Raw genomic sequence first — 17,726 nt, 5'->3', positions numbered from 1 at the left:
TGGGATGTGTACGCTTCTCTTCATTTGTGTTGTAACATTACCTTTCGATCCACTTCTTTAGCCCCCTGATAATTGTAGATGTGTTCTTTGTTGATGCCTTCTGTCTAAATCTATATTGTGGTGCCTGAAACGTAAAATTATGGAGCATTTGTTTCTGCCGTTGCATGGAGTTCAGCTCGACTCAACAGCATCTAATACTGTAACTTTTATTATTGTTTAAATTTTAGTGTAAAATAAAAATACAAAAGGAAACAAAAATTAGAAAAATGAGAGAAAGAAGGAGAAAGGTGTAAAGAAAGAAAAAAGTACAGTGGTACCTCTACTTACGAACTATTGTAAATTGAGGACTACCCATATAAGATACTCAGGCACTTAACTAATAACTTTTATTGAGCATTGGGCAATCTCATGATGATTTCAAAACCACTTAGCTTAATTATATGGAGTTTTTTCCCCTCCATTTTTATGGTTTGATTTTATGGGATATTCTGTTGTCATATTAATTCTGTTGTCATCTGCCTTCTGCAATGCAGTAAATATTGTGGGACAATATAATTTTTTTTTAATAAGCAGTCTTCCCCAATCTGGAACCCCGGCTATGAATCATGAATGTTGAAGTCCAATGTATTTGGAGGGCATCAGGCTGTAGAAGCCTGGCTTACGGAAAAATCAAACTGAGTAAGGACATAAGGCAGCAGTATCCAAAGCCTTTAAAGGCTATCAGGAAAAGCAGTGAAAATAAACTGTTTACCTGGATCACAGCAAGAATGACAAATAATGGAATCAAGAGGCAAAATGCAAGTTTAGAGGGAGTAAGTCAGTAGTGAGTTGCTACCGATACAGCAGAGGACGGTGTACTGGTAGCACATGGCGTGCTATGCTCACAGCTTCGGTTTTCTTGCATGTACGCGTGTGCATCCTAGCTAATTTTTTGCACATGCGTGGAAGCAAAAAAAAAATCACTGAAATCTTGCACGAATAAAATTTCATTGTGTTTTTGTTTCCTGCGCATGCACAGAAGCAAAAGCACACTGGGACTTGCATGCATGCACATGCAAGAGAACTGAAGCGGCATGCACAGCACATCAGTAGCGGTAGTAATGACAATCTGCCCTGGAATAAGTGGTTCAGCTTGCTGGAATTTTACCATTTCAGAACGCTACCCACATTTCTTCTCCCAACCAATGCAAAAATATAACATCAGACATAAATCTTGTACAGTGATACCTCTACTTAAGAACGCCTGTACTTAAGAACTTTTCTAGATAAGAACTGGGTGTTCAAGATTTTTTTGCCTCTTCTTAAGAACCATTTTCTACTTAAGAACCCCAGCCCGGAAAAATTTCCCAGGAAATTTGAGAGCGGCACGAAGGCCCGATCAGTTTCCTGCCATTCCCCTTTAATCCCACCCATTTTGGGCTTTTCTGGGCTGCCAAAGGAGCCTTTCGGTGGCGCTTAAGGAGGCTTTCGCAGCACAGAGGGAACAAAGCATTTTCCTTTCTCTGGGCACTTGGAGAGGGAATAAACCTCTGCCAGCGCCCAAAGAAAAGAAACACTCCCTTCGCTCTGTGCAGCGACTGTCCTCCTCCTCTTCTTCCTCCCCCTCCTCCCACCCAAATTCCGACCTTTTATTTCTTTCCTATTTGGTTTGCACGCATTATTTGCTTTTACATTGATTCCTATGGGAAAAATTGCTTCTACTTACAAATCTTTCTACTTACGAACCTAGTCACGGAATGAATTAAGTTCTTAAGTAGAGCTACCACTGTATTTGGGTAGCTCATAACATTTTTGGTTATGCATCAGGTAAAGAATTCCATCATCTCACAGTCATTTTTATAAGTAACCAAACAAAACTGGGCCATTTGGTTCTTCTGAAGTTATAGATCAACCTTAAGAAGATGCAGCCTCATTGACTCAAGGAGAAGATTCTATGGGGCTGACAGCTGGGATAAACACTTCGACTCTTCCCCCATCTCATAAATCTGGCTATTACGTTCATATATTATATTCATTATAATCAGTGGAAGATTTGGCATCCTACCACCATGGTTTAAATACAATCCGCCGAGTGATTAGTTCCTCTTCCTGAGATAATAGAGAAAGACATCTTGTGTCTTGGTCCATGCCCAAAAATCATGGATCCATGACCAATAGTGGGAAATGTTTCCGGTTATTGAACAATGGAAGTCATCCAATAAAACCCTCCAGATCTCTTTTCCTTGAGGCTCTTAAAATAAGACAGGATTATAATCCATCACACTTTACTTAATTCTGAGAATTGTCTGATGGCAAAAGGATTGGGCTGAAGGACTCCTGGACTTCTTCAGATATGCTGCTCTGTTTCAGACATAGAAAAAAACCCCCCACCACAATGAAGAAATGCAAATTAAGGAAAGAGAAGAGGGGGAAATACAATAATGTAAAATTGTTAGATGATCACAATGTGGAGGAATATTACAAATAAAGAAGGAATGGGGTTTATTTATGCAAAAGTCAGAAATTAGTTACCGGCTCAGCTGCAACTTGGAAAAGTACCAAAGAACCCTGTTTTGTTTATTCTTACTAAATCATGCACTTTTCCAAGAATAACTTGTTTGGTTTTTGCTTGGAGTGTTGTGTGGACCCAGCCATTCCAGTCTTAAACCAGAGCTAATGTTATAAAACACAAAACGAGAGCCACTGGAACAATCATTAATGTGATGGAAAATTTTAAATACATAGGGAGCAATCCTTTTTACGGTATTTAATCAATGCGACTGAATATTAATTAAGTTTAGTTTTAAATGAAAGGAAACCATATGCAATTTTGGCCCTACGGATTTTCTTGGCATAGTATATTTTTCAGTGACTGCCCTGATACAACACTCATATCGGTAGTAAAATGTCCAACTCAGATAAATGTTGCACTTTATGGTGTTGTTTAGAATTTAGAAACACAACCATTTTAGAAACACAACCAATTCAGGAGTGACATTCAACCACTTCTATCTGGCTCATGTGAATCGGGTCTATCTGGTAGGCCCGACTGTGAAGCCCCGCCCACCCACGGGGCCTCTTTTGAGGCCTCTTTTATTTTTTGCAATGATTTTCAGACTATGCGCATGCGCGGAAGGCTTTGTGCGTGCACAGACAGCGCGCACACATTTGTAAACCAGGGAAGGCAAGTGAATTTCACTCCTAAACCAATTGTTTATTATTTTAATCTATGTAAGGACAGAACTGTCTTGGCAAAATTGCTGATTTCAAAGGGTGAGTAAATGCAAAAAAAAAAAAAATAGCAGTGACATCCTAAGGAAAATTGAACGGGTCCAAAGCCGGGCTACAAAACTGGTGGAAGGTCTTAAGCATAAAACCTATCAGGAAAGACTTAATGAACTCAATCTGTATAGTCTGGAGGACAGAAGGAAAAGGGGGGACATGATCGAAACATTTAAATATATTAAAGGGTTAAATAAGGTCCAGGAGGGAAGTGTTTTTAATAGGAAAGTGAACACAAGAACAAGGGGACACAATCTGAAGTTAGTTGGGGGAAAGATCAAAAGCAACATGAGAAAATATTATTTTACTGAAAGAGTAGTAGATCCTTGGAACAAACTTCCAGCAGACGTGGTTGGTAAATCCACAGTAACTGAATTTAAACATGTCTGAGATGAACATATATCCATCCTAAGATAAAATACAGAAAATAGTATAAGGGCAGACTAGATGGATCATGAGGTCTTTTTCTGCCGTCAGTCTTCTATGTTTCTATGAAAGCAGTTTGTACCACTGACCATCCATTGGGGTATGCAGTGGGGCTAGTTATATGATCCTTCAAATAAAATTAAACTGATTTCTGCATTTAAAAAAAATCTCTGTCGAAAATGAAGATGTGTTGTTATTATTATTTTTTTTAAAGAAGGGGGCATTAAGGAAAGTAGACATTCTTCCAAGTTTCAAATTCTGCATTGATAAAAACATTTTTGAACCCAATATGTCTGCCCCTCTTTTCTGAATCAGCATGCCTAAGATGCCTTTTTCTGGGCTAGTTAATATGCTAGTAAGAAACTAAGGCAGAAGGCAGGACATCCCAGAGTATATGCTAAGAGTTTTATTAAGTGACCTCAGCACTTAATAAAAAAAACAAACTAAGAATTGATTTATACAACCTGCTGGATCACAAGGTGTTTGCTTTTTCCCGCCCAACAGTAATAGACAAATGGCTATTATGGCTTCTTCTGCCAACTTGCTCATAAAAGACCCTGCTTATTATTAGGCATGTAAAGTTTTCCCTTTATGTAGATGCATCAAATTCTAGAGTGTGCTATTCATCTCAGTTTCTTAGCAGAGGGAGCCAGTCAATGAAGGGCTGCAAAATATTTTACTACCACGCTGTGGGCGTGACTTATTTTGTGGGTGTGGCTTGCCGGCCATGTGAACAGGTAGGAGTGGCTTGATGTTCATGTGACCGGGGGTGGCTTAAAGGTCATGTGACTGGCTTAAAGGTGGCCAACCTGATGTCACTCACATCAAGGGTTTGAGTTAGGGTCCCTATTCTTCGCCTCAAAGAGATATAATTTCCCTATCTATTTATTATTACTGAACATCCAAAATATACTATTTAATTCTATGTATATATGCCATTTGTGCACACAGGCACACAAAAATATACATTATCTACTATATAAACTGTATGCACACACACACATGCACAACTCTTCTAAAATTATATAATTTACTGCACTAGGAAAAACATACGCAGAGGCCAGAAAGGAAAAAAAGAAAATAAATCAAAAGTTTTCTACTCATTCTGTGTACTTGACCGAAATTTTTTCTATCAGTTCTGCATACCTGACCGTACACGTAGGAGCCCATCATTGGAGCCAGCAGTATCCAAAGATAATTGGGTGGTCATTTGGCCTGAATGACTATATTCCAAAGTGCACAGAATGCTGTTATCTTCCCAACGAAGTGGTACGCATTTACAGTATCTACTTGCATTTGCATGCTTTCTAATTATTAAGTGGGCAATAGCTGGGGCAAGTAATGGGAAGTCACCCTGTAATGGGGCACTTGGGTCTCGAATCTGAGCTGTCAGGTTCTCAGCTGACAAGCTCAACTTCTTTAAGTACTGAGGCATCATGCCCCCTATTATTAAGCATATATAAGAATATACTGGTGTGCTCCAACGCATATACAGTGGTACCTCTACTTAAGAACTTAATTCATTCTGTGACCAGGTTCTTAAGTAGAAAAGTTTGTAAGTAGAAGCAATTTTTCCCATAGGAATCAATGTAAAAGCAAATAATGCATGCAAACCCATTAGGAAAGAAATAAAAGCTCGGAATTTGGGTGGGAGGAGGAGGAAGAAGAGGAGGAGGACAGTTGCTGCCCAGAGTGAAGGAAGCGTTTCTTTTCTCTGGGTGCTGGCAGAGGTTTATTCTCTTTCCAAGTGCCCAGAGAAAGGAAAACACTCTGTTTGCTCTGGACTGCCAAAGCCTCCTTAAGCACCACCGAAAGGCTCCTCTGGCAGCCCAAAAAATCCTAAAATGGACAGGATTAAAGGGGGAATGGCAGGAAACTGGCCGGGCCTTCATGCCGCTCTCAAATTTCCTGGGAAATTTTTCCGAGCTCGGGTTCTTAAGCAGAAAATGGTTCTTAAGAAGAGGCAAAAAAATCTTGAGCACCCGGTTCTTATCTAGAAATGTTCTTAAGTAGAGGCGTTCTTAAGTAGAGGTACCACTGTAATTCCCACCCAAAAGTGCTTGATTCTGGATTCACTTGTCACTCCTGGTGTTCTGTCGGGCTCCCTGGTAGACTCCTCCCAAAAATTCACAGGTACAAATTTCAGACACACACACACATTTGAAAATTCAAAACAATGTTCTTTATAATGAAAAGTCACTTAAACTAAGCCCTCTTTTGGTATAGCAAAGAGCACTCATCTCCAAACAAACTGGTAATTTGTACAAGTCCCTTATCAGTTCTGTGATACTTAGCTTGCAGCTGTGAGGCAATTCACAGTCCTTCTTCTTTCACATAGTGAAACACACTTTGCTCTGGTTTAGTTTCAAAGCGGGGAAAAATCAGCACACAAAAGGTCCAAGTCAGTAAAGCAGTCACGAAACACAATGATCAGATAATCCTCCACAATGGCCAAACCCACAGGCTGCTCTTTATAGCAGCCTCACTAATTACCACAGCCTCACCCAACCACAGGTGTCCTCATTTTCTTTGATAATAATCTCTCAGTTGTTGTTGCCTATGCATCGCTCTCCGCATGCGTGGCTGTATCATTAACTCTTGTTCTGAATCCAAGGAGGAGATAAATAATTGATCTCCTTCTGAGCTGTCTGCCCCACTCTCCTCCTCCCTGTCACTCATGTCTTCTTGGTCAGAGGAGCCTTCATCAGCAGATTCCACCAGGGGCAAAACAGGCCTGCAGCATGTGGATGTCTCCCCCACATCCACAGTCCTTGGGGCAGGAGCTGGGCCAGAGCTAACCACAACAAGTTAGGGTTAGGGTCCCTGTTCTTCGCCTCAAAGAGATACAATTTCCCTATCTATTTATTATTACTGAACATCCAAAATATACCATTTAATTCTATGTATATATGCCATTTGTGCACACAGGCACACAAAAATATACATTATCTACTATATAAACTGTATGTACACACACACACATGTACAGCTCTTCTAAAATTATACACATTCAACCTCATTTACTGCACTAGGAAAAACATACGCAGAGCCCAGAAGGGAAAAAAAATAAATCAAAGGTTTTCTACTCGTTCTGTGTACTTGACCGAAAATTTTTCTATCAGTTCTGCATATCTGACCGTACCCGTTGGAGCCCATCACTGGAGCCAGCAGTATCCAAAGATAATTGGGTGGTCATTTGGCCTGAATGACTATATGCCAAAGTGCACAGGACGCTGTTATCTTCCCAACAAAGTGGTACCCTTTTAATTTAACTCTCTCTCAGAAGGGGCCAAACAGCAATGGGTTGCTCCCGTTCTACCCAGTTCTGCGAACCCCTAGCGGCAACAGGAGGCTCCACCCACCCATCCGGTAGCAAAGGGGTTTAGAACCCACTACTGGGCCAGAAATTCCACACTATATTTATAGGTGACTGTGCAATAACCATATTACAAAGATTTTGAGATCAGTGTATTAAAAGTAAACCAGTGGGGAGCTATTGGGCAAATCCAAATACTAGGCAACAGATTTCCAGTGACAGTACTGCTGCTATTGATGTATAGGTTTTAATTATTATTAGTTGACTTGAGCATTCCATGGAAAGGTGGGGCAGAAATATTTTAAATAAATAAATAGTTATGTATAAATATGCCAGACTAGGTCTATGAATCAGCCTGAAGGCACTCTTGCGTCTTGGCCCCACTTCTGGATTTCACATCAATGCTAATTAAGAGGCTTGTGGCACCTTAAACACTAATGATATTTCTATTACATAAAGTTTTATGGATCACAGACCACTTCCTTAGCTTATATAATAAATCCATTGCAAAAGATGTACACTATATATATTTGTTACAAAAATTAGTATAACTTCCATTCTGGAAACTCATTCATTGAAACCTTCCCCCAACTTTTATCTGTAACTTCTGGATCTTATATATAACTTTTCTTTGTTTCGTTATAGTTTGCAAATTTTAATTTGATGTTGTAAGGGTGTGTGTCTATATTTTGCTTGGATTGGGGGACTAAATATAGATAGGATAAAACAACAATAAACATAAAAATATCAAACATTTAACTGCAGCACGTCCATATTCTTCTGCCAAAACTCTCTTCGACTCCTCTGTATTTCTATGCCCTTTGAAGAAAGAAATGTGATAGAAACATAGAAACATAGAAGTCTGACGGCAGAAAAAGACCTCATGATCCATTCTAGTCTGCCCTTATACTATTTTCTGTATTTTATCTTAGGATGGATATATGTTTATCCCAGGCATGTTTAAATTCAGTTACTGTGGATTTATCAACCACGTCTGCTGGAAGTTTGTTCCAAGGATCTACTACTCTTTCAGTAAAATAATATTTTCTCACGTTGCTTTTGATCTTCCCCCCAACTAACTTCAGATTGTGTCCCCTTGTTCTTGTGTTCACTTTCCTATTAAAAACACTTCCCTCCTGAACCTTATTTAACCCTTTAACATATTTAAATGTTTCGATCATGTCCCCCCCTTTTCCTTCTGTCCTCCAGACTATACAGATTGAGTTAATTAAGTCTTTCTTGATACGTTTTATGCTTAAGACCTTCCACCATTCTTGTAGCCTGTCTTTGGACCCTTTCAATTTTGTCAATATCTTTTTGTAGGTGATGTCGTTTGCTAGATTATGTAATCCTCTAGGTGACAGAAAATTATTCCTCATGTTTTATATATGGATAGTATTTTTATCGGCCTAAATTAATTCTCTATAGAGAATTAATTCTCTATAGAACTGGTTCTCAACCTTTCTAATGCTGCGACCCCTTAATACAGTTCCTCATGTTGTGGTGACCCCAACCATAAGTCTAGCACCAATACTCCCAACAGAGCTTTAAACTGATTGGCAGGAAGGGCACAGGAACACCCCCACTATAAACGCCTGATTGGTCGGATTGTAAAAATATGTTCCAAGGCGCCAGAATAGAAACTTTAGTTCCTAATACCACAGGAAATTTGTCTTTTCCCATGGTCTTAGGTGACCCCTGTGAAACAGTCATTCGACCCCCAAATGGGTCCCTATCCCCAAGTTGAGAACCACTGCACATGTTCATTAAAGGATTTGTACCAAGTTGACATTCATTTTTTCTCCTACTGGTTCTGTGGGCGTGGCTTGGTGGGCGTGGATTGGTGGAGGGTCACGTGGCTGAGTGGGCATGGCCAACTTGACAGCTCTCATGGCAAATTGGGGCGGCACCACCCCACCAAGCCACTGTGTGTCCTTGGGGCTGCTCAGGAAGGAATTGTTTGTGTGTGTGTGTGTGTTTGCATGTCGATATCAGAGGAATGCAGCTGTGAGAGCTATCATGGGCTTTCCTAAATATGCCCATGTTACACCAACACTCCGCAGTCTGCATTGGTTGCCGATCAGTTTCCGGTCACAATTCAAAGTGTTGGTTATGACCTATAAAGCCCTTCATGGCATTGGGCCAGAATATCTCCGGGACCGCCTTCTGCTGCACGAATCCCAGCGACCAGTTAGGTCTCACAGAGTTGGTCTTCTCCGGGTCCCGTCAACTAAACAATGTCATTTGGCGGGACCCAGGGGAAGAGCCTTCTCTGTGGCGGCCCCGACCCTTTGGAACCAACTCCCCCAGAGATCAGAGTTGCCCCCACCCTCCTTGCCTTTCGTAAGCTCCTTAAAACCCACCTCTGTCGTCAGGCATGGGGGAATTGAGACTCCCTTCCCCCTAGGCTTATAAAATTTATGCATGGTATGTCTGTATGTATGATTGGTTTCTTCAATTAGGGTTTTTAAATTAACTTAAATATTAGATTTGTTTATATTGTCTTATTATGGTTGTTAGTCGCCCCGAGTCTGCGGAGAGGGGCGGCATACAAATCTGATAAATAAATAAATGTGACTAGCTACCCATTGTTTTCACAGATCAAATTTTAGAGGATTGTATTTTGAGGACTGAGTCAGAAAAATTGATCAGTTATTTTTGTAGTGTAAGACCCAGGAAAAATAAGCTCAGTTAGCATCAGTTTTATGAGAGAGAAAAAAATCCACCCCCTCCAACCTCATTCAGCCTTTGGTTTGAGTCATGCCTCAAAGAAAATGTATAAATGGGGCACTTTGACAAATTCAACCCTCGATTTTTTATTTATGTTTCTTTCAAAAAGAGATTATTCATACACATTGCTTGCGAAATCAATACTGACCTTCCCACTGAAACTACTGCACTGAAAAATCATGGCAAAGGTTTCTTACATGGCTGTATTTCAAAGTCTATTATTGGAGTTCTACTCCCTCTCCAGATTTGTCTTCATTCATATTAACTTGGCTGAGCGTGAATTTCTTCCGAAGGCAAAAGGTGTTAGTTGGGTGCAGGTTGTGCATACATATTGACCAGTAATGGGCAGCCAAAATTTTTACTGGGTGTGGCTTATTTTGTGGGTGTGGTTTAATGGTCATGTGACTGGCTAGGAGTGGCTTGCCGGCCATGTAACCAGGTGGGAGTGGCTTGAACGATCACCATTGTTCAAGTGAACTGTTAAGTCCTCGACTTACAAGCTTACCAATGTTGCTCACTGGGCTGGCAATTTGCTTCGCGTTTCCCGCGCTCTCCTTCCTGGTCACCCCCTCCTCCACCTCAGGCTGGGTAGCTAGGTGAATGGGTGCTGCCAGAAGCATAAATGCTGCCAGAGCCGCTTCCACCCACACCTTCTGCTTGCACCTCAGGCGGGAAGTGGCCACGTGAGGCTGGAGGGGAGCCAGGCAGGAAAGAGGGAAGCTCGTCCGAGTCCAGGAAGGAGGAAAGAGGAAAAAAGCAAGGAGCGCAGACGCAGCAGCAGCAGGGTAAAAAAGGAGAGGCCAGCCAAGACCATTAATCCAGGAAGTGACAGCTGCCGATCAGCTGGAGCTGTGCACGCATCTTCATTTCCAATAGTGGATCTGCGTTCCACCCCGTCCTGCCTGCTGCCCACCCCTGATATTGACCCGCAATAATCCCAGGGCCCTAGCACTTGTCACTTGAAGATCACTATCCTAGGTGTCAGGCAAAAAAAATAAAAAGATCAGATAAGAATGAGCTGATAACAACTTTGGCACATACACAAAAATTAAGGCCAGGCAATAGGAAGTGAATCAGCACTTGAGGAAAGCAATATTAAGCAATTTTTGTAATAATCCCTTGGGTTTTAAAGAAATTCTGCGTAACAGCCTTGCTTTTGCAATAACAATGTACAATAACAAACCTGTCAGCTGTTTGATGGTGACCAGAAAGAAGTCACATTGAATGAGCCAAACAACACAAAGAAAAAAACAGTGATAAGAGATTAACAAAGTTGGAAGGGACCTTGTAGGTCATCTAGTCCAACCTCTTGTTCAAGCAGGAGATCTCCTGCTCAAGCAGGAGATAATAACTGAGCAGGGATACTATCTACTATATACCACAGTTCACAAAATCATATACCAAAATGTCCTTCCTGTTAATGACTACTTCACCTTCAACTGCAATAACACACAAGCACGTAATAGATTCAAACTAAATTTAAACCACTCCAAACTAGACTGCAGAAAATATGACTTCTGCAACAGAGTGATCAAAGCCTGCTGTTTCTTCCTCCAACCCCAAAATCTTAACCTTAGATTGTCTACAGTTGACCTCTCCCCTTTCTAAGAGGTCTGAAAGGGACGTGCATAAGCGCACCATTGTGCTTACTGTTCCTGTCCTACTGTCCTATTGTCGTTTTTTTAATCATTACTTCCTATGTTACATTCATATAAACTACTATCCTATACTTGATTGACAAAAATAAAAAAAATAAATAAAAAAAAATCTACAAAGGAATGGTTAACAATGAGTATGCTAAAGTTCTGGAGACCCACTTATGTCGTCAGGCATGGGGAAATTGAGATTCCCCTGGTTTTATATTGTTTATGTATGGTATGACTGCGTTGCATGGTTTTAATAATGGGTTTTTAGATATCTTTTAAATATATTGGATTTGTTACAGTTGTTATTGTTGTGAGCCTCTCCGAGTCTTTGGAGAGGGGCAGCATACAAATCTAATAAATAATAATAATAATAACAACAATTATTATTATTATTATTATTATTATTATTATTATTATTATTATTATTATTATTATGTCAGTACAACACAGCAAACGAGATCACTATGCTGGATTTCATATTTCATCACCAGTCGGGCGCTTCCCAAGCACCTAGGACTGCTTGATGTAGCGGCAAATTATGTTTGCCGATCCCAGTAAAGTGGCCTTTTGCAATTGATAGATGGAGATTTTGTCAATTCCGATGGTTTTCAAATGTCCGCTGAGATCCTTTGGTACTGCGCCCAGCGTGCCAAGTACCATTGGGACCACTTTCACGGGCTTATGCCAGAGTCGTTGCAGCTTGATTTTTAGATCTTCGTATTTCACTAATTTCTCTAGCTGCTTCTCCTCAATTCTGCTGTCCCCTGGGATTGTGATGTTGATGATCCATACTTTCTTTTTCTCCACAATCAGGATGTCTGGTGTGTTATGCTTCAGAATTCGGTCAGTCAGAAGTCGGAAGTCCCACAGTAGTTTTTCTTGCTATTATATTATTATTGTTGTTGTTGTTGTTGTTGTTGTTGTTGTTATTATTATTATTATTATTATTATTATTATTATTATTATTATTATTATGTCAATACAAAAAATACCATCTTTACCAAAGTTGCATGGTTAGAATGCAGTATTGTAGGCTAATCCTGCCAACTGCCAGCAGTTCATTCTTGGCAAGCTCAAAGTTGACTCAACCTTCCATTCTTCTGAGATTGGTGGGGGGCCTATGCTGACTCTATAAACCACTTAGAGAGAGCTTTAAAACACTGTGAAGTGGTATAGAACTCTAAGTGCTATTGCTATTGCTACATACAGAATCTTTGGAACCATATTTTCAACAAGGCATAAAGCTACATGGAACTTTTTAGGGGGAAACTACATCATTCTCCCTAATATAAAATTTCCAGTGCACTAAGTATTCACTATCAATCAGGGCCCATAGATACGCCTAGAAGCACTTTGAATGTGAAATATCCCATAACACCTGATGGATTTGGATTGGATCTGGATTCCTGAGTCTTTGGTTTAATATGTTACTGGCAAGGCTCTTGCTTTGACAGTAATAGAATAGTGCAGTGAAGGGTGGTGGGGAGTCATACAGAAGTTCTTTCTAACACGAGCCAATTTGCTACAAAAACATCTGGTAAAAATTCAGGGCTTTAAATCTGCAGTAATGTTTTCTGCAGTAATATTTTAGAAATACATTTGGTAAGTATTAAATTGCTACGTTGTAGCTGATAATATTTATGATCGTAATGTGTTAAGCAGAGGTTTAGAGCTGTCAAGAGAAAGAAAATGATTGTCATATGGCCTAACAAATGAGATGAGGATGTAAATTACATTTTATTGTATTTTTTAAAGACTTTATTGTAATCTTGTTCAAAAGAAAGATGTCTTTGTCAAGTCGTTGCCTGTTTCTTAAAGGAAGAATAGCAACCTGAAGTGGTACCTTAAGCTCGGGAATAAAACAGAAAGCTTTATTGTGGAACTGGTAAGTGCTGAGCAATTTCATTTTTGAAGGAAGATGGATCAGACAATGTCAAAGCAGAAATTGAGAAGATGCTATGTTTTTAGATGATAATTCTGTCAGTACCTGTGTCTCACTCAATAGCAAAATAGACTTTCTATTTATATAGTTAGCTTATAATTCTGATGCCAAAGACAGAACATGTCTCTCGACCCTGGTTCTGTGAAAAGTATCTGTAAAATCACTTACAGGCAGTATTTGCACACATACTTAATTAGGCAATGCAATTAACTAGGATTCACCTATGCCTGAATTCGACCATGATTTTCCTGGTTTTAAACTCCAGTCTGGTTCCCTAATGTTCTATTCCGGGCTTATCAGATTGAAACAAAAGGCGAAAACCCACGATTTAAGCATTGGATTAGAATCTTTATATGAAAAACCTAAATTTACAAGCAAAAGTCTGTCTCTGAAAGTTCATTGAAATAGTTTTTCACAGCTGCAGAGTTATCAGATAGGCCTCCAGGAAAAACGCCAGAGTCAAGGCTAATTGCATTCCAGCAAGGTAAACCAGGCATAAGTTATAGGTAATACAAACAGTTCACACATTCTGGCAGAACAGGCAGCTTCTAGGACAGTGATAGCAAACCTTGTTTTCCTCGGGTGCCGAAAGAGCGTGCATGCATGCTATCGAACATGCATGAGTGCCCACACCCGTAATTCAATGCCTGGGGAGGACAAAAACAGCATCCCCACCCCCTGGAGACCCTCTGGAGACCAGAAGTGACCTGATTCATGTTTCTCCCTCCCCAGGCTCCAAAGTCTTCCCTGGAGGCAGGGGAGGGTAAAAATGCCCTCTCCCATTCCCCTGGAGGCTCTCTGGTAGCCAAAACGTCCTCCCAGGGCCTCTGTGTGAGCCAAAAATCAACTGGCTGGTGCACACATGCATGTTGGAGCTCAGCTAGGGCAACGGCTCATGTGCCAGCAAACATGGCTCGGTGTGCCATCACAGTTCTAGGAGATGAGTTTTGCAGAGCAGAAATCAGGCATTTTGGGGGAAATTTCTGGAACTCCAGATCTACCACAGCATCCATGAAAGCAACATTGAAATTACCAGAATTACCCAGAAGGCCTGCTGGGAGTGGTCAGCAAATCTCTTGAGTTAAAACTACAAACTACTTCCTTTTACCATACAAGTGTTGTTATCTGCTTTGTAATCTCCTGAATCAAGCATCTAAGAGTGGCTCATTATCTCTAATGTCCCCTTCATCCTCTGACTCCGACCAATTCCTCATTGACATATCTGCCACCTCTGGTGGTTCCTTGGGTTCATCCAGGTCTGTTTCTCCTTCACTCTCACTCACTGCATCAGATGGCAACACCACTGGTCCAGGACAGTGAGGACAAATCAAGGGAAATATTTCTTCACCCAGAGGGTCGTTGGTTTATGGAATTCACTTCCAGAAGAGGTTGTGACAGCTGTCAGCCTTGATAGCTTCAAGGCAGGATTAGACAGATTCATGGATGCCAAGTATATCGGTGGTTATTGAAATGGATGTCCATGTGCCTCCTCTGTGTTGGTTGAGGCAGGCAGGATTCCCTTGAGTACCATTTGTTGGGGGTCAAGGGAAAGGGAGGGTCTTGTCTTTCTGCTCAAGATCCCCATGGACAATTGATGGGCCACTGTGTGACACAGAATGCTGGACTCAATGGACTTTGGCCTGATTCAGCATGGCTCTTCTTATGTTCTTAATGGTCTAAATGAAAAAATCCGAGCTGGGATGGGAGTGGAGAAAGCATCTCAGAAATTTTATTTTTATTTATTTATTCATTTGTCCAATACACAATACATATGGAAGAGAATAGACATGAAGTAATATATATAAAGATAATATGTAAAAATAGAGAAGATATATGAAAGGAAGAAAATATATACGATATATGAGATAAAGGAAAGACAATTGGACAGGGGACGAAAGGCACACTAGTGCACTTATGTACGCCCCTTACTGACCTCTTAGGAACCTGGAGAGGTCAATTGTGGAGAGTCTAAGGGCGAAATGACCCAGTCTAGTTCTCTGGAACACAGAGGAATGGGGAAGTGCTTTCAGACTTGCAAGATTCTGTTGCTGTAACCTTACAACAAAGATAATATTAATATTCTTGGTTTTGGGTTCTTAGTTTCAATCATCTTGAAGAGCCGACAAGGAGTCAGTGGTACAAAATGTTGAAATCAACTAATCAATAAGCCCGTTATCCAAATTCAGACAATAGAATGAACTATAAGTTCATTCTATTGTCTAGGGGAAGGTTTGGTAGGGAAGGTTTGCCTATTTGCCGATGACTATAAAGTGTGCAATAGGGTTGATGTTCCTGGAGGGGTCTGTAATATGGTAAATGATTTAGCTTTACTAGATAAATGGTCAAAGCAATGGAAACTGCAGTTTAATGTTTCCAAATGTAAAATAATGCACTTGGGGAAAAGGAATCCTCGATCTGAGTATTGCATTGTCAATTCTGTGTTAGCAAAAACTTCAGAAGAGAAGTAAGGGGCGTACATAAGTGCACTGGTGTGCCTTTCGTCCCCTGTCCAATTGACTTTCCTTTATCTCACTTATCATATATATTCTCTTTCTTTCATATATCCTCTCCTCTAAGTTCACTTTACCCTTATATATATTACTACATGTCTATTTTTCTTCCTATGTATTTGTGTATTGGACAAATGAATGAATAAAAAAAAATAACAATAACAATAACAATAATACTAATAATAATAACACCCCCCCCCCTCCAATGTGCAGGAGGCTGACTAGGCCATGCTCACCACGTCCAATGTTAGATATCCAGACTACCTAGTTACAACTAGGTCCTCCACTCAGGCGGGAAAATGAGAACTGCAGATTGGCTGAGCCATCTGACAGCTCTCTATAAAAGGGCTCTCTGCTGGATCTTTTACACAGCTGAATGAAGAACTGTTGTCTGAAGCCTGTCTCCAGTCTCTTCACTCACCCAACATAACTGGCATGTCCACCAGGCAGAGAATCCCTTGGTAACATTTTTGAAGCCACCCCTGCTTAAAACAAACTGTTAGGGCTAAAATCTTAAAGCAGTGATGGCAAACCTATGGCACAGTGCCAGATAGAACTATATCTGCTGGCATGCGAGCCGTTGCCCTAGCTCAGTTCCAACGTGCATGTGTGTGCTGGCCAGCTGAGTCTTGGCTTGCACAGAGGTTCTGGGAGGGCGTTTTTGGCTTCCAGAGAGCCTCCAAGGGGATGGGGGAAAGAGTTTTTACCCTCCCACAGCTCCATGGAAGCCTTTGGAGCCTGGGCAGGGCAAAACACAAGCCTGCTGGGCCCCCCAGAAGTTGGGAAACAGGCCGTTTCCAGTCTCCAGAAGGTCTCTTGGGGGGGGGGAAGGTATTTTCGTCTTCCCCAGGCATTGAATTATGTGTGTGGGCACTTGCGCATGCGCGATATCACGTGAGCATGCTTTTTCGCATCCGAGGAAGAAAGGTTCTCCATCACTGTCTTAAAGAGTTGGAAGAGACAATAGAAGACAATTCATCTAATCTCCTGCTTAGAGCAGGACATCCAATACATTCCATCTACCCTCTATTTGAAGAGCTCTAGTGAAGAAGAACTCAATACATCATGTGGCAACCTGTTATACCGCCTGATAACTCATATTGTCAGAAAGTTCTTCCTGATGTCTAATCTGAACCCATTTCCTTATAATACAACCCATTGGTCCTGTTCTTGGCAACAGGACAGAATAACTACACTCCCTCTTCTGTGTTACAACCTGTAGAGAGTAAGAAAGGTGACTTTGACAGGAATTTGAAAGAATCATTAATTAGGTAAAGGGGAGTGCTATGTCCTGAAATTGAGGCAGTATTGGGAAGTAGATACCTCCCTGTTTCAGCGAAGTATGGGAGCAGCAAAGAGGTACAGCCCAGACTTACAAGATTGTTTTTTTCTAGCCAATCGCCATAAAAATTATTTAGTATTTCTGTGAAACTGATTTCTTGGTACGGCCCACCTAGTAGAACGGACAACAACACTTCATGTATTTGAAAACCACAATTACAGTGATGGCAAATCTTTTTTGGTTCATGTGCCAAAAGGGTTTGTGTGGGGGTACTAGCATGCATACAGTTACCCACACAACTTCCCTCCCCCTGACATATACCTCCACGCTGCTCCCGCGCATTCGCACAGGCCTCACTAAAGCCTGGGACATGAAAAAATGGCCAAATGGGCAAACAGGAAGTTGAGGAAAACAGACCGTTGTGCTGTTTTTTGCACTCCGGATGGTTCAGGGAAGCTTGCTGAAGCCCCGGAATGCAAAAAACAGCCCAACGGGCAAACCAAACATTCAGAAAACGCACTTCTGGTTTTCCATTGGGCTGTTTTTTGAACTCGGGGGCTTCAGGAAGCTTCCCTGAACCCTCCAGAATGCAAAAAATAGCACAATGGGTAAA

This window comes from Erythrolamprus reginae, chromosome 1, assembly GCF_031021105.1.
Source record: "Erythrolamprus reginae isolate rEryReg1 chromosome 1, rEryReg1.hap1, whole genome shotgun sequence".
Lineage (NCBI taxonomy): Eukaryota > Metazoa > Chordata > Lepidosauria > Squamata > Dipsadidae > Erythrolamprus > Erythrolamprus reginae.
Note: the sequence above shows the minus strand (reverse complement) of the source record.